The following is a 27,884-nucleotide window of genomic DNA, read 5'->3' as shown; positions in this document are numbered from 1 at the left end:
ACTGGGCATTTTCCGCAATGGCGTCGCTAGACGTTAGACCCAACTACACACATACTAGCATACGCACATTCACACTTACAGTGACAAACCTACATCTCACATAAATGTGCATTTGTTTATAAAAAATGTTTAAACAATTGGAAATAATCAGCTATTATGAGCACTGTTTTCTGGACGTGAGCAGGTTCTGGGCAGGGCGAAACAAAGATGCAAGAACTCCTTAGTCTGTTTAACAATTTATATTCTCACTTTACAATGGACAGCGACGTCTCGAAATAATTACGAACCATCTGGTGATCACTTCTTGTTTACGATTACAGGACGCCACACAGGCCAATCAAATTATCCTTAGCACCACAAAGGCTCTAACTCCGACCAAAACGCTCGAACTTATAATTAACGCCACGGAAGCTAACGGCCATCTGTCTGTTCGTCTGGATTGTCACTCTATCGTTCCGCGCACGGTTGCCAACTTAATGCTAGATTTATTACTTTAGTGAAGTAAAAGGATCTACTCGAAAGGACTCTAACACTATTCTTAGTTTATCGTAAGGGTACATTATTATCTGTGATACTTTATACAAAAGCAATGGGTTAAAATTAGCTTATTATTGTGAATCACGAACAAATGACTTTCGTTAATTAATTTCTTTATAACATTATTACAATCTTTTTGTTACTCACACACACTGAAAATTATTTTTAGTTAGTTATTACATCAATTTATGACCTTTTTAAATGAACTTGAAAGTCTGAGAAAAGTGGTATCACGGAAAAGTTTAGCAACAAAAAGTTTTAATTCGGTTGTTAAATAACAAATTTCTGTTGAGTCAAAACAGTATGTCGGCAGCCGCTCGTTATACCAGCAAGCTTTAGGGTCTTTACCTACAAAAGTTTGTTACTAATTAATTAATTTTACTATGATTGAAAAATGTTTGAAAAAAGTCATTGAAGATAGCAGACTGCCCCTTAAATAATAATTTTTAATGCTTTACTGGCGATCGTTTTTTTTTCAAAAATATTGCATCCAAGTATAGAAATCGTCATTTTTAGTAACTAAAAATCACTACAGATTTTTTATTCAACTGCTACAGTTTGAAATCACTTTCACATAAGCAGTGGAAGCAAGCATAGCAAGAATATGCCCCCACAGCTTGGGATATCTCCAGGATATGCCATTTATGCCTTAGACTAACCCAGGGATATCCCAAGAATATCCCATGGGATATCATACAGGGCGGAAATTTCGATATCCCAGGGATATCCCTAAGATATCCTAGGATATAAATCGTGGGATATCCTAAACTTATAAGACGGGAGATCCACAGAATGTGTCGACAGTGCTTCCATACCACAGCACAAAAATTAAATGGACATTGAACAATTTATCAATGTACATGAGAAAAACATTAAAAGACGATTTTAAGTCTCCAAATATATTTTATTTCAAACTGAAAGTAAGGTTTGTTCGGTAAACTTTTATCTGTATCGTCACATGATTACATTAATAAACTTTGAATTGCCCACTAGATCGTGTGCCTACGTCCACTCGCGGACACTGAACATTGCAGATGTTACAGTCTTTTATGGTGAATAGTTTGAAAAGGCATGCTAATATGACAATATGTCATGTCTCAGTTTATGCCAGGGACAATTATAATTTTAAGAGAAATTTTTTTGAAATATAATATTGTTTCCATTCCAATTTCTTGCAATATAATTTGAAAAACGTATAATTATGGAAAATCGTAGTACAAATTTTTTCAACAAATAAATTGTTTATAAAAAGTTTTTTTGTATATTGTCTAATATTGGAACTTCTTTAACTTAGAGATCCTCAAGGGAAAGTTGAGACACGGTTTACTCAAAATCTCAAAATCTGATGGGATTAAATATTGGGAAGGTTAGTTAGTAAGGTTGGGGGAAAATAATACTCACTTTGAAACAGATATACTTAAAAATTTTAATAAATAAAAGAATTATGAAAAAACAAAACTTTTCAAACTTTTCGTGCCCCATGGAAATATCAAAATTCCGGTATAGTGGCGACTATTGGTGGGGGAAACGTGTCTCAACTCTCCTTAGATCTCTACTTTACCTAATGTTACTCTATGCAACTTAGGCGATTTCAACCATTTTCGTGCTACTGACGAGCACCGGGAACGTCAAATAGTAAATATGGCCATTTTCTTCATCCTATTAGTTTAACTATAAAATAATTGAAAACCTAATTCAAAAAAGAGGCTTAATAACTCTCTTAGAAATATTAACAGTTTTTTTTTTAATTTTTGTTTGTTGAAGTCGGTCAATATTTGTGGGCTTACTTTAATATTCGTTTCTTATTTTGCATTAAATTATATTCTTAGCTAAGCTAAAAGATGTAACATTCCAATAAATTGATATCATTACAATGTATAATATGCATGGAAATTAAAACATACTGATTCTTATTGCCTTGTTTATACATAGATTCATTATGTTTAATCTTGTGTTTTACGATTAAAGAAAAATTAGGCTTCATGTGAAAAAAATAAAAAGATTCGTAAAAGATTTGTAAATCCTTGTTCGTTGAATAAATGTTGTCTCATTTATTCTCGTGGCTTGTATCGTTTGCACACAATTTAATATTTTGTTTCTCAATTTTGTTTTTCATCAAGAAAACAAAAACTACTAATCCTATAAAAAAAGTGATTCATGACAAATTTGTAGATCTCTTTTAGTTTCAAAATTGTTGTCGATCTATCTCTTTTCGTATTTTGCTTTGTTTTAACTTATTTAGTTGTTATTTAAAATTGTTTCAACAACGATCACGCCGGACAGACACCTACGCAAAAACTTGTTTTTCTGACTCAGGGGGCCTCAAAACATTGACATTGGATAACATTCGCGGAAGTTATTTTTCGCACAAAACTAATACCTTCTCATTATGGATGGGAATGCAATTCATTTTTTTTGTGATCAACAGTTAAATTTTCGATTTTTGTAAACAAAATTCAAAGAGCTAATAAAAGAATAGTGTAGGGCCTTGGAAAAATAACGTTTTTCTCTTCTTCACGTTTTTCCATATCACGCTTTTTTTGACTTTAAATATCCATTTTCGTTTGTTTTTTGGATTTTGAAAATCCTATAACTTTTGTAATTTTGATTTTATCCAAACAAGCCATGGGGATAAATTGTGCATATTTTTGTTTGCTATAAATAACTGTCGATAGAATTTTGAATTTTTAAAAGAAGCGGTCTCAAAAACTTTGGAAAAGCTTGAATTTTTGAGGATTTTTGATGTTTTTATATTTTTAAATATCGACAATCAAACTTGTAATCTTGAACTTTGGAGGTGTGGGTATGGTAAGGGTGGTTTTTTAGGGGTCCTGTCAAACATTCTTTCTGAATCCATCATTCGTAGAATAAAAGAAGCGGATTTTTTATGTTTGTATATTTTCAAATATCGACAATCAAACTGGTTATTGTTGACATTTCAGGTGTGGATATAGTAATGGTGGTTTTTAGGGGTCTTGTTAAACAATCCCTCCGACTCCATAATTCGTGGGGTTAGAAAAGAGGATTTTGAACGTTTATATTTTGTTAAATATCGACAATCAAACTTCAACAAGGTAGGTTTGAATAAACGGTGATGTGTAAGGGCAGCTAACTGTTTAAAAACATTTGTATTCGACAATCCTTGCCGGCAAAATATTATTTTCTGGCCTTCTAATTGATTTCAGGAACACAAAAATTAGAAACATAATTTTTTTATTCCATTCACATGAACGTTCAGAATTGAATTATATGAAAAATTAAACTAATTTGTTTCTAGAAAACAAATCTCTTTCATTGAAGAACCATCACTTTGCTTGTAAATGTACTTTTTTTGTTGCAAAATTCGCTTTTGTCGGATTAAAATTAACTTTTTTAATGCAAACTCGTGTTAAAAAAAAGAATCCAAGGACCAAATTTGGACAAGAACGAACCTTCTTATTTTTCTTTTCTCTTTTTTATTTTTGTCTGAAATTTTTTGTTTTTTTTCAGATTACAACAGGATTATTTTTTTTGTTCGTTGAAAGTTAAAATGCTTGTTCAAAAGTGAAAGATATATTATTTAAAAATGAAAGGATTTAATAAAAAATTATTAAATTTTGTTTAATGATGGACGTTCTTCATTATTTCATGCCAGTACAAAGATACTGGTAACTTGGAATAAAATGTTTAAAAGAATTATTGTGGAATTTCCTCGGCCAGCGACATAGTCAGGATTTTTTTTTTCGGGAGGGGGTTCGATTATTTTCCGACGGGGGCTTCGGATTAATGTATAGGCAAAGAGTGGGGGAAAAGGTAATTGAATAATGAAAAAACTTAGTTTCGGGGGCCCAAACTCCGCCCCTGGCTAAACCACTTTTCTCGGCAAGGCTCGCGAAGCTCGCGGCGAGCTTCTTCATGCAGAGGATTCGAGTAGCGTCCAGTCTCGCTGCGAGTTCTCTCGACAACTAAGAAGCGCGCCTTTGAGTTTCGCGTTGCGCAATGCAAGGCTTCGAGGTTCACCCTGTTTCCCTTTTGTTCGCGTAAGCAGAGTCGAGCACCACAGCTAGCCACAAGTTGCACAACCATTCCGATAGGAGACTCCCCGAGATCACTTCTCTTCTTCCCACAACGAAACTCGTGACACCAAGTTAAGTCACTCTACTCGAGGACTGCGGCGAGAAGCTGATCTGCCTTCTGAGACTCTTTGGCTCGAGAAGAGAGAAGGGCGAACGACGCTTCGCTCCTAGTCCCTGGTTTATGCGGTCATTCGATAAATCGGACGTTACCGACTGAAGGAATAAAATACAACACCCTTCGTCATGAGACGACGTGGCGCTAGAGCTCGACAGCAGTGCTTTTAGAGAACGTAGACCTTTTCATTTAAGAAAACGACCTTGCGCAGGCGCGAAAAATATATAGCACTTCCGTGTGAGTTCAGAACAATTTTTCACTGAAACAAATGTGGGAACAGTAAACATTGACAAAAAAAAAACAACTATTTCTAACAATTGAAAGTTAAAAAACTTACCACAAAAGAAATGTCTCATATACCAGGGGAAAATCCATTGAAAAGAAAAAGGTTGGTACGCACAAGAAGTGCTATTTTGAAAAGTGTAAAAGTGACAGACAAGCAAAGTCCTACTTGGAATGTACTTGGTTGATTTATTAAGAAATTTTCATGGTGGTCTACATAGAAGAAACGTTCAGGAATTTTAAATCAAAAACATTAATAACAATAAAATTGAAGCAAATATTAAATTGCTGTGACTACAAATTAATAATTCTTCAATGGTTTTTTACGAATGAAAATGCAATACAATGCAATGCTGACTCACAAATTTAATTTTAAGAAAACTCCAACGATTCAAAAGTTTGCTTCAAACAATTTAGTTTCGAGTTTTTTTATTTTGAATATTTGATTTATAATTAGTCATTTAATCTGAATAACCAAATGTCAATTAAATTTACCAAACTGCTACTTTCTTTCATTATGAAAGTATTAATAGAGTGATTTAAAAATTAAATATTTTAAACTGAAAGAACAGTTGAATAGTATTTGAAAATGAATTAAGGTGTTATACGGATGAGGAGTCCTGCACAAAAGTTAGTCCTACGTTAATGTGATAATTTGTTTAACCCATGTTCTGACACCCTATATAACATATTAAAATATATATTATTAAATTTTTGTAGTTAAAAGTGTGAAAAAATATGCAGCTGCGTTTAAAAATCGTAATTAAGTACATTTTTCTTTCGGCTCGGAGTCGACGCTTTTGGCTGGGTTTGTCGTAACACAGGGAAGAAGTAAGTATATGGATAACTACAAACACAGTTTACAATGATGCGTCCAAAGATATGGCAACCTTGCAAACTGTGCTCGAAAAACAACATGTGATCGACCGTGCATGATGTCTAATATTTGCGCGTATTATATAAAAAAATTTCTAAAAAAATATTCTCATTTATTTCAGTTTCACGTATTTATTACAAACAATTTGTTCGCCGTATTCAAATTATATTTATTTTACTGTACGAATCTTCAGAGAGAAAAAGGTTCAAAATAAAAAAAATCGCATTTGCATTTATTTCGGTAAATTGCAAGCCACATGATTTTCAAAACTGACAACCCACTTATAAATATAGGTATCAATTCATTTGCAACTGAATTTCTTTAAAAACGATTCATCAACCTTTTTTATAATTTTTCATCATTATAAATATTTCACTTTTACGCACAACACTATTTTTTCACTTGTGAAACCTTACGACTATACGTGATGTAAACGTACCCTGCATTTCACATACCGGTTAATATGCTGCTTTTTTCCTTTGGTCAGAGGCGGGCCCAGAATAATATTTCGGGGGGGGGGGGGTAAAAATGTATATCCCATGCATAGCTTAGCAGCGTCGCCCTTTAATACAAAAGGACAAAAGTTGCTGGGGGGGGGGTGAACCCCATAAACACCTCCCCTGGATCCACCACTGCCTTTGATACATTGTTTTCTGCATTTTAACTGACAAACGGTATTTTTTCCACCTCTGTATGCAATAATTCAAACCCTCGCACATCATTCTCATTTATTTTTAGATTAAAATTGGGTACGATACTGTATATTTGATCAAAAATACGTTTTGAATTTTTAAATGCCCGCTACGTGTGATGGCGGCGCCCAAGCTTCCGCTCTTAAATAAAAAGCACTACCTAATTCGAAGCTTGAAGTGATTTCGTATCAGCCGTTTTTTTTATCGTGATCAATCGTGATTAGAAAGTGTATGATGCGTCTTAATCGAAAACGACCCACCGCACCGTTACATATCTGACAAGCTCGGCGGCAAACAAAATAACATGAATTACGCAGGGTAATTAACTATGAATAATGTGGAGAATAACAGGTTATTTCAGATTTAATTAATAAACGATAATTTCGGAAGGCAAAGTGACGAAATATTGATGTTAGATGCCTCGCAAATATTTATGGGCACCGACGAGAATTTGTAAACTTGATGTATTTCACAAGTTATTTTAAATAATTCTAACCTGAAACTTGAAAACCTGCAATTTCCTCTGTTTTTAAATACGAAATTTTTGTGATGTAACTATTTTCGTTTTTATACAACAACAAAAGTTCCCGGTAAGAAGCCTTGCATTAAAAAGTATTAGAAAATTCGAATCCCTAAGAATGCTGTTTCTGTGCTTAGTTTTTAATTCTCATTAGGCGTCGAAAATTACAAGATTTTAATCACTTTTAAAGCCGATCGTAGCTGTCAGACGTAACCTCGAATACATTAAAAACACAAATTTTCGTTTGAAGCATTAGAACGCGCTCTAAAAGCATGACATTTGCTAAATCTAGTAGGATTGCATGTAAAAATACATTTCTTTATCGTCAAATGTTCACTTTGTTCAAATATTATCAATTGAAAAGCATAAAATTATGATAAAAAATTGAAAAAATTATTTTTCACCAGAACCTTCTGTGTGAAAATTGAACCTGACATCGTAAAATGACCGACGCTATATTTTAAAAAGCTTTTTACCTTATCATTATTCGAAAAACAGTAAATAAATGTAGCAAAATTTGCTAAATTAAAAGGGATTAAAATTTGTCTAATTCTTGGTCGCTTTGCGGTATTCAGCAAAATATTGGCAGCGCTAGGTAAAGAAAGGGATTCAATTTGAGAATTAACTTCAACTGCCGTGGATATTCAAAACGGGAGGACAAAAACGGGATCCAGAAGTGTTCAATATTTCTCACGTTACCACTGAAAAAAATGAATTTTTTCAATACTTCTTAATGCAAGCTTTTTTACCGGGTTATTTGAGACGTTACATTTAATATAGAAATAATCATATTTCACTAATTTTAAGAGAAAAGAAAGCTAAAAACTGTTTGTTACATCCCGATACTGTCACACAACAATTTCATTTCCTCTGAACCAAATAACTTTTTTAAATCGAAAGTTTTTAATTTTCATGTAGCATCCCCGTATCTCGAAAGTCATATTTTTATTTTTGCAAAAACTTAAAAATTTTACTTTTAATCACTAACCCAAACCGATTTTTAAAACGTGTGAAATGCTATTTTTTGGCCTCAAATCAGTAATACTTCAGCTCAGAAGCCCACTTTTGTTTTATCTTTAAATGGTGATTTTGATTTTACAGAATATTATTTCGCTATCCTGAAAGTTGCTGAAATGTTCCTTAGCACCTTTTGGACTGCCACATTAAATTAAATAATTATATTTTTTCATTAGAAAAGTTAAGTTAAAAGTAATGGATTTATACCTCGTTAAATCTAAGGAAAGTATGTTTGATTGAGAATAGTCAATGTTAAATATGCATTGAATTTAAAGTACCTACGAAATAATGAAAACATTTGTTTTAATTATTCATAAAATGTATTGGTTTATATCAACGAAATTAAAATATTTAATTAATTTTTTATTGTATATTATCTTTTTCAATTGTTAGTTTTTAAGTTTTAAAACAAAAATATTAAAACCTCAATTATAGTTTGGTACAAGGAACTTCAGAAGAGATATCTGTAACCCTGAATTTGAAAATGGAATTTTCTAATAGAATAATTCTGACTCGGAAGAAGACATTGTCAACAAGATTTATAACATTGACTTGCAACAGTAAATTTTCGAAAAGAATTAAAATTTTGAGTAAGAACAAGGACATTTTTAAAATAAAATATAGTTAACAGACCAGGAATAATTTAAAATTACCCGTCTGTTATCAGAATTGGAAATTTCTTTGGAAGAGTTCTAATTTCAGAGGAAAGTCATGACTAGTTAATGTCAGCGTAGAAGCAGCAAATTGCTAAGAAAGCGATTCGATCTAAAATGTAGAAGATATTAAAGGTTACACGGTCAAAAAATAGGTCACGATGTGGGGACCAAGTACCGAAATAGCGAATCGTTTCAAATACTTCCTCAGGACTGATGCGAAGGCGAAAAGACAACGGATGTGCATAGAAAGAGTCAATCACATGGGTCAGAGCAATCAGGTAACTTTTTACATTCATTTTCATAATTTATTAAGAGTTTGGAACAGATTTCAATAATTTGAAGGAAATCTAAAGGATATTACAGATTTTAGTGTATTTAAAAAAATTCTCAGGAATTTTTAACTAAATAAGTGTCTTTTCAAACCAGAAGATTATTTTGTACCAGAAAATACGAACTTTCAACAAAGTACATATATTTTTCACCAAATAATTGAATCTTCAATCTAGAAAAATTATTTTCTAAAAAAATACGAATTTTCAGCACATTCAATAAATTTTTAATTAAATGGTCTGAAGACTTCCGTTTCCGGCATGAAATTGTAAGGTAGCGGGAATTGTTGATGCTGATTTTTGCTGATATTTGTGGGGAAATTTGAAGTGAGTGGAAATATGTAGAAGGGTATGGATGTGAAAGTTTAATTGAGGGATTGTGGAATTGAAAAGGGGAGGTAGATATTTTTGAGGATTGAGACAGATTTATGTGAAAGTTGAAGTTAGGTTGGTTGGAGAAATAGTCGAGGTTTTATGAATAATGAAGAATGGAAAGGCACCTAGTATAGATGAGATTCCAAATGAAGTATGGATATATGGATGGAAGGAATTAGTGGACTGGGCATGTATAATGTGTCATCAACTATGAAGAGGAGAGGGGTGGCCAGAATTATGAAAAGGAGGAGTAGTTATACCAATAGTAAAGAAAGGCAAAGGAGAGGAGGTTAAAGATTATAGGGGATGTGATGCTGATGCCAACACTGTATCAAGTATATGTAACTGTTTTGTCGGAGAGATTGAAGATAGAAGTTGAAGAAAAAGAATCGAGCCACCGAACCGTACAGGGTTTAAAAAAGGAATAGGGGTAATGGACAAAATATATGTTCTGAACTATCTAATAAATAAGAGGATTAAAAGGGGATAAGGGGCAATGTTATCAATGTTCGTGGACATAAACGCGGCGTTTCACTCATTAGATCGAGGCGAAATAGAAACAGTTAAAGTAAAAACGGGGAAAAAGAGAGGGATCGATAAGACCAGACTTGGAAGAGAAAATGAGGACAAAAGTTTGGGGAGGAGTTAGGATAGGGAAGGAAAAGATATATAAACTGGCATACGCAGACGACATAGTGTTGATGGTAGAGGATGAAGAAAGGTTGGTGGATTAATTACAGGATTAGAAAAATACGTTGATGCAAAAAGCTGAATTTAAATGTAATAGGAAAAAGATGGTTGAAAAAAATTGAAGAAGGAGAATGTGGTTATTTTATACGCTGTTAAGGCCGGTATTAGTTTATGGAGCAGAGATATGGGGATGGAAAGAAAGGAAGATTTTCAATTGCAAAAAGGGGAGGGAAAGACAATTAATATAAAGATGGGAGATGATTGAGGTATTAAAATACGCAGGGCGCTACGAAAGTTTTGTAATACGTGAAACCTATTGGAAGAAGAGAGATGATCCTTGCGTCATTAGGAAGAGCGTCAGAAATTAGGTAGGAAGAGGAAACCTGTTGACTCAGGTCTCAGTACAGTCTAAGCACGCAGCTTATAACGATTGAGAAATGGCTTCATGGACAAAGGAAGAATATCGTGCGATAATTCGATACGACTTTTCTCGCGGTTTAAGTGTAAACCAAAGTTTTGAGGAAATGTCTCTGGTATTGGGTAAGGACTGTCTGCATCACACAACAATTTTCCGATGGTACAAACAGTTCGAAAGGGGAAATTTCGATCTCGCGGACGATTCGAGCTCAGGTCGACCGCCGGAAGTGGTGACATTGGAAAACATTGCGCCTGTGAATAATCTACTGAATGATAATAGAAGAGTCACGTACCGGCAGATAGAGCAAATGTTATACATTAGTGCACCAGCAGTCCATCGAATTCTGCAAGAACATTTATGTGTTAGGAAGGTTTGTACTCAATGGGTACCACATACTTTGACCGATGAGCAAATGGCAGCGAGAGTAAATTGGTGCCAAAAAAATGCTAAGAAGATTTGAATTGGGATCTTCTCGGGATGTAAATAATATTATAACAGGCGACGAAACCTGGTTGTATTATTACGACGTTCGAACAAAATCACAAAATAAGATCTGGCTGTTTGAGTATGAGGATGCCCCAGTGGAGGTGCGGGAGTCTCGATCTGTAAACAAATGAATGATTGCAGTATTCTTTGGGAAACGCGGCATTGTGAATAGGGTCGTGCTGGAAAACCAGCGTACAGACACCTGTTCCTGGTACACTCAGGTATGTTTACAGAAAGTTTACAGGTATGGAACAGAAAGTGTAGAATATGTGAATGGTAGGAGTAAAATGGGAACATGTATGGGAAGGATGTAGGAGAGGAATGGAAGATAAAGAAAGTTGGCAAGAGAATGTGGTTAAGATTATAGGAGAGGATGGATTAGGAGAAGAATCGATGAGGGAGTCCGAGGGTGCTAGAGGAGTAAATTAGAAAAAATGAAAGAATACATGTGAAAAAGGCAAATGGAGTTATACAAATTGAAAGAAAAAGGAAACAGAAGTCGCTAAGATTAGAAGTGTAAAGATTGTAAGCAATGGTAATGCAAGTCCTAAATTGCGCTATCACAGGAAATAGAGATAAGGATTAAATGGTCTTCACAGTCAATGTGATTCTGGTCCAAAATTTCATTAAGGATAATTATTGTTCGATAAAAAACAAAAACTTATTTACTAAAAACAGTTTAATTTTTTAACAAATAGTTGAATTTAGTGCCACATTGTTAAATATTCAACCCGAGAATATGAATTTTGCAAAAAAAAATTAATTAATTTTCACCTGTTCAGTTAAAACAGCAAACAGTTGCATTTTTAACCGAAAAAATTATATTTTACAAAAAAATTCGAATTTTCCATAAAATACATGAATGTTCAGCCAAATAGTTCAATTTCCGTACAAATTGTTGAATTATTGGACTGAAAATATATGCATTTTCGGGTTGAATTTTCAACCCGAGAATATGATTTTTTTATCAAAAGAGTAGGGGAGGTTGGGGCGAGACAGTGCACAAAATCTTTGACGCTAATTAGGCTGTAACTTGTAAGAACTTGTAGAAACAATTATTAGTTAAAATTTTCTCCAATTTATCATTTACAAGTTGTACATATGTTTTTGTACATCGAGCGAACTAATTTTTCAGAAATTAAGTATCAAGCACCGTAGGTTAGGTGGTGCGCTATGGAAAACGCGTCGGGTAAAACAGAACGCATGGTGGGGCGGTATGAAACAATTGGAATATCAATTTTAATTTCTAAATCATTTTGAAAATTTAAAAAAAAGTGAGCAACAGATCAAAATTTATGCCATGAAACAACAACTCGAAGAGATATAATGTTAAAATGAGTACTTTAGCCAAAATATAACCTAAATAATTACGGCAGAGGAAGGATGAAAGGCATTAAAGGAATTTAAAATAATAAAAATTAATCTGAAAAACAAATTTAAAGAAAAATATCCATATAACTTGAAAGCCACGTAGATAAAAGGATGAAAAAACTAAATTTAAATACAACAATTATTTGTTTGGTAGTTGTTATTATTTTTTAAATACAGCACAAATAGGAACATAAGTTTTTTGTAGATAAAGAATTAACGAAAAGAAAATTAAACTTCCTTTGATAAACCGTTTCTATTCTATTATTTTGCACATATTTACCAAGTTTGTGACAAAGTGTTGATGCCGCTGCTTCGTATTTACTTTCAGCTTGGCGGTAAATTAACTCACCGTTTCTTATGCTTTCGATTGCCCTTTTCAAACTTTCCTCAGGTCAGTTTTGTCTACCAGTCTTCCTTTTACAATTTCGCATTTTAATAACTTAAATCATGTACTTTATTACTTTTTCTTTCCTACAAATATCTGGCAAATAACCCGACCGGCGCGGCGACCGGCTACACTGACAGTGACTGCGACAGGTTAAATTCGCTGATGTTCCGGTGTTCCATTCCGCCTCATTCAGCTTGTTGCATCTCGCCCCCAACGACAATTTTATTTCAAACCCGTAATTTTCTTTTCTAAATAATTTATAATTAAATCTAATGTCAAGAACAGAAAATTTAAACTTCATTTTTTTAAACTCTTGTAAGGGAAAAGGGAATAAGAACATTATTAGTACTTTATTTTCTCTCGAATATATATCATTCCTGAAATCTGAATTACTAAAAATTTGAACTTAATTTCTGATACAATTTACATAAAATATAAATTCTTTTTGCACTTTCCTCAACTCATTAGACTTATTTTTATTTGATAAATTAATATCAAAGTTGAAGTGTAAATATTTTTCCAGATATAGTAGCGTTTTATTTTACCCGCCTGTTCCGTCGTGCCTCACCTTTCCCTATGCGCAAATCACTGTTTGTACATGTAATGGTCCTTCGCTGCTTCTTGTCCGTAATAATTGATTTTTAGTTTAAAATTAACAAAAAAAAATGGGATAGGTTAACGCAAAATCACGAAAATACAAAATAGAGTGGAAAGATTCCGAGTGGGCTAAAGGTAAAGAGTGCCAATCCTGCTTAATACTAGGATAGAGGAACACAAAAATCATGTTCGTTTTGGACGCTGTTATAAGAGTGTTCTTACCGGACATGCAAAGGAATTTATTAATGTTGACTATGATTTTGATTGAGATGATGTTGAAATTTTGCATAGTGAAAGTATGAAAATATGTATGATGTTTGATGTGGTTTTCTAGCTGTTCCTGCCTGCTCGGGTATTTTTTATTATTATTTTTTGTTTTTTCATTTTATTTATTAAAATTTTCTTGCCTTGATACGGGTGCTATATGAGTAACGAAACTTTGGCAATTATTTTGTACAAAAGTTTTTTTATTGTGTAAGGTAGTGGGAATTGTTGATGCTGAGTTTTTCTGATATTTGTGGGGAAATTTGAGGTGAGTGGATTGTGTAATGTGTAGAAGGGTTTGGATGTGAGCGATTGATTGAGAGATTGTGAGATTGAAAAGGAGACAAAGACAGGGTGGGATCACTGGGTTGATCAGGTTGGTAATAGCAGGGTTGGGTAGAGTAGCAGGGAAAGACAGAAGGCGGGAGCGTTTGGTTTGGATTCATGGGTAGCGGAGTGACTAACATCGCGGAAAAAACGGATTTAGAGCAGAAAGTTTTCAATGCCCGGAAAGGGGAGATTAAAGAAAGGAAGGCAAGGGAAAAATATAAAAAAAATGTAGGAAAGCAGAAATTAATAGCAAAAAGCGTGGGATCGATTAAGGCTTTTATCAAAAGGAATTGAGGGGAAACGGTGAAGAAAAGGACGATATAGGTTCAAGCTTGAAATATCAAAAAATGATCAGATAGCCCCCAGAATGCCAGAGTTTTGCAGAAAAGGTTGAGAATAGTAAGGGGACTGAAGGAAACTCGAACCCGAAGAAGGCTATAACGGAAGAAGAGGTTTGGAAGGTAGTGAATAGAGAGAGAGAGAGAGAGAAGAAAAGGAGTTAACCAAGATATTGAAATAGTAGAATGGAAAAAATATTCTCTGGAATTGCTAGGAGGAGTAGAGAGATATGTTGGGAAGGGAGGAAAGTATGGTAGAGAAAGAGATGAGGAAAAGGACATAGCAAGGAAAAAGAGTCAAGGAATAGGCATGAATAATGTGTAATCGAGTATGGAGAGAAGATTGGTGGCCAGTGTTATGGAAAGAAGGAGTAGTGATGCCAATAGTAAAGAATGGCAAAGGAGATCAGGTTAAAGATTATATTGGTGTGACGCTAGTGCTTATACTGTATAAAGTATATGTAACTATTTTGTCGGAGAGATTGAAGAAAGAAGTTGAGCAAGAAAAGATAGAGCCACCGAATCAGACAGATAATAGGAAAGGAATGAGGTTTATGGATAACATATATGTTTTAAACTATCTAGTAACTAAAAGAATAAGTGGGAAAAGAGACAATGTTATTAATGTTCTTGGACTTAAAGGCAGCTTTTGAATTATTAGATTAAGGCGAAATAGAAACAATTATGGTAAAAAAGGGGAGAAGGAGAGGGATGTCATTATTGATGTCAAATATTTACCTGGTGTTTTTGATGTGAAATGTTTACCTGATTGTTCTCTAGGTAAATTTTATAATTGATTCGTTCACATAATTTATTTGTTCATCAAATTTTTGTGATTTATTTATTTGATTCATGCATGAGATTTATTTATTTAACTGTGATGCTACATTTTTTCTGATTTATTGATTTTTTCTTGAATCTCATAAATCATTGCATTGTCTGGTATTTACCATTTGCCCTTGAATTGTATTGCTATGGGTTCGAATATGGTTACCTTCTTGATTATGTTTGATTTTTACTGATTAATTAGTTACTTGTTCATGGTCTAGTGATTTATTTCTTTCTTTTTTATAAAGTTTTAATTATATTTGATGGGACATAATATTTACCAAATTATTTACACTATTTTCCTTTTATGGCATCGTGAGTGTTCCGGGATTTTAATAAATTTTTAGGGACACTTACTTTTGCGCCATTGTGAATTATGGCCGATCATAACTGAATGGTTTTTTGTAGTCAGTCTTATAGATTTTTCTTTTTTTGGGGGAATTTTAATATTTATTTAGAGAAGTTTTTATTGGGAAATGGTAGAATCTGGGTTTTAAGCAAAATGGATAGATCTACAGTGAAGATAAATAAATTGTGGGCGGAAACTATTGATACAATGATTAACTGGGCGAGTTCTTTGACAGTTGAGGAGCTTCGCAAGATCTTAGAATATTTCTATCTCCACCGAAGGGGACGATATGGCGAAGAGATGGCGTTTGTTTATGTTCCACCAGCATTGTTGCCATATGCATCAGACTTGGGAAGAGAATCGGGGACGCAATTGACCGCGGAATTAGAAAGACTTCGAGTATTCCCACCAACAGCTCAGAGTATCCTCACTACTACACTGCATGCTCAGACAACAGTTTCCTCTACCCCTCGCGATACCCATAAATATAGACGGCGCGTCCGGCGAAAAAGTCACTTCTCCTCTACACACCGCCACCCGTAGATAGCACCCACGAAGCCCCATCGATATATTTTGCCAACAGCCACTTGGAGCACTGTAAGCAACTCTCAGTAGGCCCCTCGAGGTGCACTGATAGTAACTTAGCTCAGACAAGAACCATTCGGATTGAAAGTAAATTTTTAATTAAAACATTTTTACATTTGTAACTTTGCAAAACATGGTTATTTTAATAAATACCACAAATAAAAGTCTATGAGTAATTTATATTACGGTTTCATATATTTTCCACTAATTCTAAAATTATTACATATAATTTTCATTCTATATATTGTCAATATATAGTTCTTTAATATTATTTATTTTTTATTTTTATTTTTGTGGTCTGCAATTTCTATGGATTTTTTTAGACTATTCGTTTTATCAAGTTCTCGTACGTACTTTACCATTTCTTAATTATCATATATTCTAACGTTTTTATAAAAATATAATTATAATTCCAAGTGATAGGAAAATTGTTCTTTCGGTTTTTAGATGTTAAGACGGCAGTTCCAAGCCAGATTACGTTTCACATTGGCAAACAAAATTAGACGAACAGAATTTCATTAGCATATTCATAAGAAATATCATGTTCCATAAAATATATTTTAAAATAAACTTTAAATTATTATAATTACTACAGCTTACTCGAAATATATATAATTCAAATTATTTTTTAAGTTTTTCAGAACTTTTAAATATATTTATAATGATTCCCATTTTGTCGTAAAATTTATGTGAAATTTTGCAAAAAAAATGCTAGAATAATGAAATTATGGACAGTTTTTTTATTAATAAATATATTTGTGCAATTATTGGTATTTTAAGTTCTAACAATAATTTTTAGAAACTTTAAACATTAAAAAAGTTTTTTCTTTGGTATAAGTATTTTATTATTCTATTCCAATCCTCAAATTCGGTAAGATTGTAAATTGTTGAGAATTTTCCAATTCGGAACTTTTAGATTTTGACAATGTTATAATTTCGGAATTTTTACAGTGATGTGGGAATTTTATTTTTCAGAAAAAGCAACTGAAAAATCCCGAAAATAAAATTCCCGACACTGTAAAATTCGTAAATTGAAAGATAACCAAAGAATAAAACTCCCGAAATTATAAAAGTCGAATGGAGAATTCACGAAAAATAAAATAAATAAAAATCCGGACAATAAGATATTACCGAATTTGAAAAAACCCCTAAAGAAAATGGCTGAATTATAAAATATCCGAACTAGAAAATTCATGAATTTAAACAATTCAAAAAATTGTTTATTAAATATTATTTATTTATTGAAACTACAATAATCGTATATATATATATATATATATTTCTCTATGAAAATTTTTGTTTGAAAATGTGCATAGTATTTGAAAAAAATACAAAAAAGTTATGAAAAATCGAATTTATTAATAAAAAATTTTTTTTTATATAAATCGTTGTTGAATTGAATCCTGCAAAGTTTGTTTCAAAAATGTTATTATGTAGGTACGAAGAAAATTTAGGCTGAATATTTTTTTATTTCAGAGCGCACGTGTTTTTTAATGTATTTTTTAAATACAATTTTTATAAAATTATTATTCAGGTGCCGCAGATTTCATTTTTTTGACATGTTTCGTTTATCCCTTTCGGGAATTTTTTCAGTGGTGCCGTATTTTTATATCTCCTCTTAAAATTATGTAATTTAAAAAAATAAAAAGTCAAAATTTCAAAACATTTTAAAATCATGAAAAGTATCAATTCTTTTTTAAATTATTTCAAATCTTTTTCAATTATTTTTTTAATTTTTCGGAACTTTTAAATGTCTTTTAGACTGATTCCCATTTTTCCTGACATTTTTGTAAAATCCTACACACAAAATTGTTTTAAGAGCTTCCAGATTTTTTCTAATATTGATCATCTTTTGAAATTTTTTGAAATATATTTAAACACTCTTTTTGAGTTATGTACTTATTCGAAATAAAAAATCATTTTAAATCTATCCAGAAATTAAAATTTTTAATACTTCGAAATACAAATAAAAAAATTAAACAATTATAATTGTAACATTCAAAGTTTAAATTTGTCACTCTGAGATTTTGAAAATTCATTTTTAAATTGTTTACTATTGAAAATTGTTTTTTTTTTAAATTTCCAAACTAAATAGACTAAAAGTGAAATATTTTATACTGAAATAATACTTCAGCAAAATTTTGGAATTGAATAAAGGCGTTCATTTAAGAAGCCATTAATTCAAACGTTTGCACTTGTGTCACTACTAAGGCTTTCGAATTAAATTAGTTCTAATTTTAACGTTAAAATATGTAAATTATATCATTTTGAACAGATCTAGAATCATCTTGTAAAATCAATCACTGTTAAATTTTTAATACTCGAACTGCAGTTCAATTTTCAAATTTACTTTCATTTCCCGATTTGTCCCGGTCGCGAGTCTAGCTTAATATTTAGAACAACTTTTATTTTTTTGAAATAGTAATTTTTCGGTTCTAACTTACGGGACAATCATTTTATTTTTTGAAAGATTTTCTACAAATCTTGTTGATAATTTTTACATTCTCATCCAAAATAAGAAGGTATTAGTTTTTTATAAAAAATGACTTTTTCAGATTTTATCAAATGTCGACGTTTTGAGGCCCCTTGAGTCAGAACAACAAGTTTCTACGTCGGGGTCTGTTTGTCTATCCGGCGTCGTCGTTGTTGTCTGTATACTGGATAACTTTCGAAAGACTGGTCGGATTGAATTGGGCTTTGACTTTGATAACTTTTTTTGATAAAATCAAACTTACCAAAGTCAAAGGATTTTCAAAATCCAAAAAACCAAACGAAAATGGACATTTGAAGCAAAAAAAGCTTGATATGGAAAAAAGTCAAGAGTCGAAAAACGCTACTTTTTAAAGACCCCATCATTATTTTATCATATTCTCAACCATAATAAAAAGAGTTTTATGCGAAAAATGATTTTCGCGAATTTCATGAAATTTCGACGTTTTGAGGCTCTTGGAGTCAGAAAAACAAGTTTTGACGTCGTTATCTGTCTGTCTCTCTGGCGTCTACGTCGTCGTTGTTATTGATGTTGTAGTTCTCTGTATATCGGATAACTTTCGAAAAATATTCAGATTGGATTTTGCTTTCACACACAGTTTTTTCATTTTAAGAATTGTATGTAGAAATTGTACTATTTTTATTTTTATAAAAAATATTTTTCTTCAATTAAAATTGTTGCAATAAAAGTGGTTCGAAGAGATTTTTGAAAAATATTTCAGGGAATAAAATTAGTATTTATAGGTCGACAGAGATTTGTTTTTTTTTATCAAATTTGGCTTTCGTCTAAATTTTTCCAGTTGCTTTTACTATAGTAAAATTTACGTTTGTATGTCGGGCGAAGAAATTCATTCTATTGTTTGACAAATATTCTTTGTGAGGCAATATTTTTCACAGAAAATTACCCCGAGTGACCTTCAATTATAATTTTATAAACGTGAAAAAAACCACATTTCAATGCTTTCTATGAAAAACACAATCCCTGAGTGACAGAGCGAAATCGGAAACAATAAGAGTCAATTTATTCAGGAACAAGCTTTTTGAACAAAAATGACCTTGAGTGTGCCTTTAATATATATTTGCTAATTTTTACAAAAATCAGGTCTTATTTTCTTACAACAAAAAAATAATAATAATTTGTGGGGAGTGACAAATGATAAAAAGATTAATAAAACTTGAAGTTGTACGATTTTAATTTGTAACTAAATAATTTGAGAGGTTTCAATCTAAAATTATCGAACACTTTCCATTCAAAAATTCAGATGACATATTTAAATAGCTTTAAATTTGAAATTATTCAATATACTGAAGACTACAAATTTAAAATGTCTTAACTGTTAAGGCTTTAAATATTTTTGAAATTGCTGTTCTGGAGACTAAATAGCACTTATTCTTTTATTTAGAAATCACAACCAAAATTGTTAAAAAAAGTTTTTAAAAGAGTTTTGAAAACCTTAAAAAAGGTCAGAGGTTTTAATAGTTCAATATATGTGATGAACCTCTTTAAATTTGAAATTAGTCTATACTTTTGCATGTTTGAGCTACAATTATTCTATTCTAGAAGTTATAAACTACAATCGTGAAAAACAAATAAAATGTTTTAATTAATTTATATTTAAAACAAAAAACCTTTGTATAATTCAATCTAAATGCAGCTGCAAACATTTAATTTGAAATGCGTTGAATTCAAGTTATATTTTAAAAAGATAACTGAAAGCAAAGGATCGACTTTCAAAAGAAGCGAAAGAAAGTAACTCGCTGGATTGCAAATGAACATGGAAAATGGTGTATTTTCACAGTTGTAAATTTTAAATAAAAACTTTTTCGCGTTGTAACAATTTCGAATCCCAGAATGTTATTTTTGACCTAACCTATAACTTATAACGAAAATTCTGAAAATTCTAACAATAAGGCTATATTCTGAAAAGGAAGTAATTTTAACGTTAAAATTCAAGTTCTTAAACTGAAGGCCTAAAAATTTGAAAATTTTACAATTAGTGTTGTATAAATTGTATTCAAGAATAAAAATTGGATGTACAGCGAATTTTAAAATTTTTAATTGTGATTATCTTTAAATTTGTGATATCAAAAATTTCCATACAATTTTTTTTTATTAATACTGTAGGAAAAAATCAACAAGATCGAGCGCCGAAATTATAATTAGAGCAAATTTTCTGTAATTCTATGGGGACGGCTGAAATATCCCGAAAAATAAGATTCCCGACTCGGTAAAACTCTCTGTCCCGAAAAATACAATTCCAAAACTAATAAAATTCCTGAACAGTTTATAATATTAACGAATTTGAAAATTCTTAAATAATAAAACACCCCAAATAAAATTGTTTCTTACTCAATATTAATTATTTATCAAAAATACGATAATAAAATATTTTATCAAATAAATTTTTGTTTCATATTTAAAGTGTTAAAAATTATTGTTTGAATTTAAAATTAAAATTATACAAAAAATTTTCCCGAAAAATTAATACATAAAAACACGTTTTTTTAAATTAACATTTCGATTTTTCGGAAGAACTTTTGTGATTTAAAAAATATTGTATACATTTTCAACCAAAATATCGTATCCAGAAATATATTTTGTTTTAATTATTTTAATTTTAAATTTAAACAATATTTTTTGAACACTTCAAACATTAAAAAAGTTGTTTCTTTGGTATAAATATTTGATTATTTCAATTAAAAACATATATTTGTCAAAGAAAAATGTTTTCAGCGCTTGTTTATCTCAAAATGTCTTTTTATAATACTTTTTTAAAAATCGAAAGTATGATTTTTCGAGAACATTTTTTTTATAAATAAAAAAAAGACTGTACCGAAAACCTGGATCAAGCTTCAGATCTGAAAAAATTCAGCGATACATACATGTCAAACTTTTCTAACCTCAAAAAATCTTTCTGCTGCTTTACCGTCATATTTTACTAAGAATGAGAAAACAAGAATTCGACTTTGTAGTACGATGAGGGTAGCACCTCGATAGGGTAGAAAATGTGATGTCCTATACATATAATTCCCTACTCTGACGCCTCGTACCGCATGTACGTTTATAATATCTTTGCCCTAATATACTCCAGCTAGTTACTCCAAAATGATTCCAGCCTCTTTTCAGAACGTTGTTCAATCAACGGCAACTAGAATGACCCATTTGTCAAACAATTATAGGCAGTATAGTGATATAAGCGATGGTAATCACCCCTTAAATTTTTCAAACATTTCGGAGCCGCAAAATCAGACCCTACAGGAGAAAGACATGCAATCAAATGCAAGCTATGTTACGGCAATTTTTCGACATCTGCGGGCGCGCGAAGTAGGGATGATATTCATGCTGTAGTTAGGAAATTGAATATTTAATACAACGGGAAACGCGATAGTAATGCGCAAGAATTCTTAAAGCAAGTTGACGAGTGTCGCAGAGGCAGTTCTTTATAGGAATCAGAACTCTTTAGAGCTCTTCTCTTTTTGTTGAAAGACTCTGCTCAAAATTGGTACCGATTTAACAGCAGGAAATAAGAATGGTGGGAACAATTTACCATGGCTTTCAGGTGCACGTACGGTGGATTGAATTTTCAAGCGAGAGTTAGGGATGAGAGGCACAGAAGAACTCAAAGTCCGGGCGAATCTATAGCAGACTATTTGTAGAATATTCGCCTAATCTTCAGTCACTTTGACCCTCTAATATCAGAGATAGAGCAATTACAACTTTCTATCAATAATTTACACCCTAAGTATCTACATGCTCTGCCTAATGTAGAGTATAACACTTTCGAAGAGTTCGAGGATGCGGGCGAAAGATACGAAGCAGTCACTGTTATGAAGAAAAGCTAAGCATCCCCTCCCCTAAATACAAATCGCGTTTTGCTGGAATTTGCCTACAGTTCGGATATTAGGAAAGCCGATGGTGTAGAAGCCCCCGGAAATGAACCCGTAGCCTCAAATAGTAGTACTAATAGAAGTAATGAGATTAGTCATAATAATAGTAATAATAGAGCTAATAGCAATAACAATCAAGGTATTAGGTCCCCCGTAGATACAGGCCCCTCCTGTGCTTAATCCTTTTGCATACTATCCATCCTATTTCAATTATAGCTTTTATCCCGGCATTTCTCAGGCACATATGATGCTAGCTAATTTTGCATACCTTCCATTGGGTACCCAGGCCACTGAAGCGTTAAATTTACCGACTGTTGTCGTAGGTTATAATGTACGAGGTCCAACACAATCAAGCATGGTGCACACATCCACTGGTGGCATGTGAAGAGATGTGCTTTACACTTGTTGGAATTGTCATGAGACAGGACACGGTTTCCGTGCCTGCTGTAAAACTAAGAGGATGTTTTGTCAGAAATGTGGCAAATCCGGTCAATAGTCGACGACCTGTAGCGGATGCTCTGGACCACGACGGGAAACAAAGAAGGACAAGTGATGATAGAGTCCAATCACTTCCCGCTTTCGTTGTTCAGGCCCCTCAAATTCTCTTCGATCAAGTAAATATGGTACTTGACGAGAGGCGCTTATTCATTACTGTTTGTGTGGATGGCCAACCACTAAACGAACTTTTTGATACCGGCTCGTGCTGCATTTACAGAGGCAAGCAAGCTTTCGGGATGTTTAGTGCTTTATTGAATAAATGAGCTGATCAGCTACGTTCAGGTATTATGTATCCCAATAGGGTGATTAAGGAAACTGCCGGACAAGCCATTTTACCACTAAAATTTTGAGGTATAAGCATATATTTGTCGATTCGTTTTGCGCCAACATTCGACTGTGAATTTTTGTTTGGTCACAATTTCGTGAACCTATTCGTTTTTTCATGTTAAGTTTAAACATTGAATTTGAAGATTAGGTAACGGTATTTGGAGAACCTATCAAGGACAGTGAATTGGTTCTGAAACAACCTTGCCACAAGAAATATATAAAAATCGTGTAGAAGTTGCTGATGTTTCTCAGCCGAAAAAAGTTTTTCAAGCTTGTGCTGGCATTAAGAAATTAGTCATTTAAAGTTGAATATTTGGATGATTTTATTGAGAGGAAAAGTCCTCCAATGCGAAGCAAGCTTCCTGCAACCCACTTAATGAAACACCATATCGATATCCAGTGAAATTCTCTCATCAGACAAGCTCATCCGCGTCTTTCTCTCAAGGTTAAAGAATCCTTATGAGAGTCCGCTCAAAGGCTCGAGGATGAGGGAATTATTAGCCCGAGTAAGAGCGAATGATGTAACTCTGTGGTAATGATCAGGAAGTCTGACCCAAATTACAGAATTTGTGTCGACTTCAGGAAACTGAAGGAGATAGCAAAAGAAGACGCTTACCGATTGAGAAACATTAGCACTATATTAGATAAGTTTTCTTCCGCACGCTACATTACCGAAATCAACCTTAGTCAGGAATTTCACTAAATTCCGCTCTCAGAGGAATGCAAAGAGTTCACTGGTTTTCCTGTGCCAGGTAAGGGGCTTTTTCACTATAATCGTATGCCTTTCGGTTTATCAGGAGCTCCGGCAACGTTGAAACGTTTGCTGGATCAACTGATAACACCGGAATCTGAGCCCCATGGCTTCGCATGTATGGATGACATAATTGTAGTTAGCGAAACCTTTGAAGAGCACATTCACTGGTTAGAGAGAGTTCTGGATGTAGCCATAAATTCTAGACATATCGGGTAGAGAGAACGAGACTGCACTTGGACTCCGAAAATATTGAGCCAATAACATCTTATCCGGCTGCCACTACTTGCGTAAACTTATACGGTTTCTAGGTATGGTCTCATGTTACAGGCGGTTTGTGAAAGATTTTTCCACAAAAGCTGAACCCCTTTATTGATTACTAAAGAAAAATCAAAGACTTGAATGGGGAAATAATCAGGAAAAGGCTTTCCAGGAGAAAAAATCGACTCTAATAACCGCTCCCACGTTATCTAGACCACTTTTTAGTGATTTCGGACCATATTAGTCTCCGGTGGCTTTACAAACTCAAAGATTCTACTGGTAGATTGGGTCGATGGGCCCTTAAATTATTGCAATATGATTTTGAGGTTAAACACAGATAAGGTGCCCTTCACCACGTACCTGATGCGCTCTCACGTATGTTTGAGACGAATCAAGAGGTTGTATGTGCCATAGGGGAGACGGACGATTTTTGATACATCCGAAGGACAAAGTTGGTTCAAGGGATGTCGTATCAGTTTCCTGCCTGGAAGTAAGAGAATAATCGGCGTCATTGTCATCGCCCTGATAATCTCACTGATCCATTATTACCTGATTTGGAGGCCTGGAAACTGTTCTTGACTTCGCAACTTTGCGCGAAGGCCATTAGTGAAGTACACGATACCACGACGTCTGGATATTTCGGTGTTGATAAGACTTTCCCGCGTCTCTCGTTGCTTTAATATTGGCCCGAAATGTTTAATCACATAGCAAAATACGTCCGAGCATACGAAATCTGCCAAAAGTCGCTCAGGTTATCAGTATCCCTTGGCCTTCCAGTACATGTTTACCAAATGGATGAAGGTCCTACCCTTAAGAAAAGTAAATGCCGTTAATGTCCAAAAGTCTTTCGACGAGGCACTCGTCTACCTCTTTATATAATGCACAAGTTAATCCGATAGAGAGGGTAAATCGGGTGCTAAATATCATGATATCATCTTTCATAGAAGGTGATAATTGGAGTTGGGACCAACACCTACCGGATTTCCGCTTAGCATATAATACTGTCGGGCATAGTTCCACTCGTGTGTCGCCAGCGCTCCTCAATTATGGTAGAAAGCATAGACTGGCGTAGTCATTAAGAAGACAGGAAAGGGAGCCCCCAATATTTTCCCCTTAGCTGTAGAAGATTGAGAGTCTAATGTTAAGCGATTGTCAGATCTTAGAGATTTAGTAGCACATCATTTGGACGTATCATCAGACCATAAAGCAAAATATTGTAACCACGTAGACGAGACATTCGCTGCCAAGTAGGAGATATCGTCTGGCGTAGAACTTAAACTTTGTCGTCGGCTGTTGATTATGTCGCTAGAAAACTATCCCCTGAATACACAGGTCCATTTAATATCACGAAGGTCATTAGTCTAGTAGTATATGAGATCCAAGATGAGTCAGGAAAAATTGAGAAGGCCCACATTAAGGACCTTAAACGTTATTGGTCAACGAGCCAGACTTAGTTAACGAAAATCCTTCTTCACATGTGAAGGATGCTGCTCAGAAGGGAGAAGTTCCCAAAGTTTCGCTCAAGGACGGTTTCTCAAGTCCAAAGATCGGTCATCCACAAATATCGTGTTGCGATCCAGACGCAGCCGAGGCATCTAGACGAGGAACCCCTATTCATGATGCGGAACGACCCAGTCGACACCAGGAAATATGGACTGGTGATGGTGCCGGAGTTGAAGAACGCGAGGAACCTCCCAGGAGGGAAAGAGGTAGGCCCTCAAAATCTATGGACATCGAGAATCTACCCTCTACCGCAACAGACTAGCGAGAGACTAGAACGCAAGGGAGACCTAAGAGGCGAACCATCGGTATCCCGATCACCCATCTCGTCCACCGTCGCAGTCCAGGACGGCCGCGGAAAATCAAAGAGAGCCATCCCCAACCGCCACTGAGCCCAGAGTCTAGGGAGGAAATAGAAGGTCCCCGTTGCAGTAGTCGACTCACGTGCAGAAAATGAGGTACCTTCGGCATCCTTCCCCGTCTCGAGGCCATTCACCTGGGACACTAGGAATTTCTGTTCTCACGATCTATTGCAAAGTCGGACGAGGCCATTTTCTCTGAATTTTTGGGTTTTTCGAAAGCAAGGTAGGCGCCACCAGTTTTTGCTAAGTTGTTTAGGTTTGGTTTTTTTTATGTCAGAATTTTATGTCAGAATTAAAATATGGCCTAGCGTTTTTCAATCTCACTTTGTCCCTCTGCTAAAAGATTAGGGATTCACTATAAGATTTGCGTTCAAATTAATTTATTATTAAAGGAAACAAATTTTTGAAGTCACGCCGTGAAGGTGTCTGGTGCTCATGAAAGTAAGTCCATATTTATGGCGTTATTCTCCTTCGTATCCTCGAAATTTTAAATTAAATCTAAAGTATTTACAATATATCTAATGATTTTGAACGAAACTGCGACTATTACGAGATACCTATTTTACCATATTTGAAAATATAAACTGTTTTTACTTAAAATCAACTTTGCTCAGTCAGCTGACTAAGGCTTTACGCAACTGGTAACAGACAGAGTCGTGTTAGGTTGCATTTGTGAACTCTGTTTACCGTTTTAACAGAAGCTACTCTGGCTATGCCGTCGCTCCCTGGATATAACTCGAGGATTACTCCAAGTGGCCGGCTTGCACATCCCATGCTGTCCTCTCTCAGGATCACAACCGAACCAGCTTTCAATTCCTCAGTGGATTTGTGCCATTTTGAGCGAATTTGCAATTCGTTGAGACATTCTTCATGTAATTGTTTCCAAAAGTCCTGTCGAGCCTTAGTGATGAAATTGTAGGTTGACAGTCAGTTCTTTGGAACTGAAACAAGATTTTTCTCAGATAAAGAATTGAATATTCAACGTAATAATAGGTGAGCAGGAGTTATAGCTAAGGGCTCATTAGGATCAGCCAAAAGAGTGTACAATGGACGAGAATTTAAAATCGCTTTGATTTCGATTAACAAAGTTTTAAGCTCCTTTAAGTGACGCTTGGAACTCTTTACAGCTGCTCCCCAAAGACCGTCAAAATGATGTGACAAAGGTGGATTGAAATGCCACTCAATTTCTTTACCTAAGGCAAAATTTCTTATAGCCTGCTTGAATTCTACGATGTCAAATAGGCAATAGATCTCACGAAGTTCTTTATCAGCCCCTGCAAAGTTGGTTTCGTTATCCGAATAGATGTGTTCTGGAACCCCTCTTTGACTGATAAGCCTACGCAAAGTTGCCAAAAATCCCTCTGTCAAAAGGTCGGTTCCCAGTTTGATATGTACCGCCTTAGATACCATGCAGAAAAAAATACAACCATAGACCTTCATTAAACTCCGGTTGCGATTCTTTTTCTCCCTAAAGAGAACGCTAACTTCAGACAAGACAGCCACTTTAGCCATTTTGAGCTGTTCAAATCTCAGGGTTTTTTTCTAAGAGTGTATAGAGTCGAGTAGTCGCAAGACGTTTGATCTCCTCCGGGAATCTTTGACGTCGTACGAGGGTAGTTCAATAAGTCCTTAGAATGACCAACAAATGGCGCGCGAATCACTCCAAATCATCTGTTTTCAGTCAGCACCACTCCCGACTAGATATATG

At 33.9% G+C, this 27,884-nt stretch overlaps 1 protein-coding gene and 1 long non-coding RNA gene across 3 annotated transcripts in view; one reads left to right on the top strand and one right to left on the bottom strand.

Annotated features, from left to right (window-relative positions):
- Positions 1–12,799, bottom strand: part of LOC117173983 (probable cytochrome P450 301a1, mitochondrial) — a 102,520-nt gene extending 89,721 nt beyond the window's left edge. Inside the window, exon 1 of the mRNA XM_033362658.1 lies at positions 12,701–12,799. The gene's annotated coding sequence lies outside the window, so the exon portion shown is untranslated. The remainder of the gene's footprint in view (positions 1–12,700) is intronic.
- Positions 1–27,884, top strand: part of LOC117173986 — a 174,636-nt gene that overhangs the window by 80,942 nt on the left and 65,810 nt on the right. The window lies entirely within an intron of this gene.

Source organism: Belonocnema kinseyi, chromosome 5 (assembly GCF_010883055.1).
Source record: "Belonocnema kinseyi isolate 2016_QV_RU_SX_M_011 chromosome 5, B_treatae_v1, whole genome shotgun sequence".
NCBI classification, from domain to species: Eukaryota; Metazoa; Arthropoda; class Insecta; order Hymenoptera; family Cynipidae; genus Belonocnema; species Belonocnema kinseyi.
The sequence above is the reverse complement of the archived record's forward strand: the minus strand, read 5'-3'. Positions and strand labels throughout refer to the sequence as shown.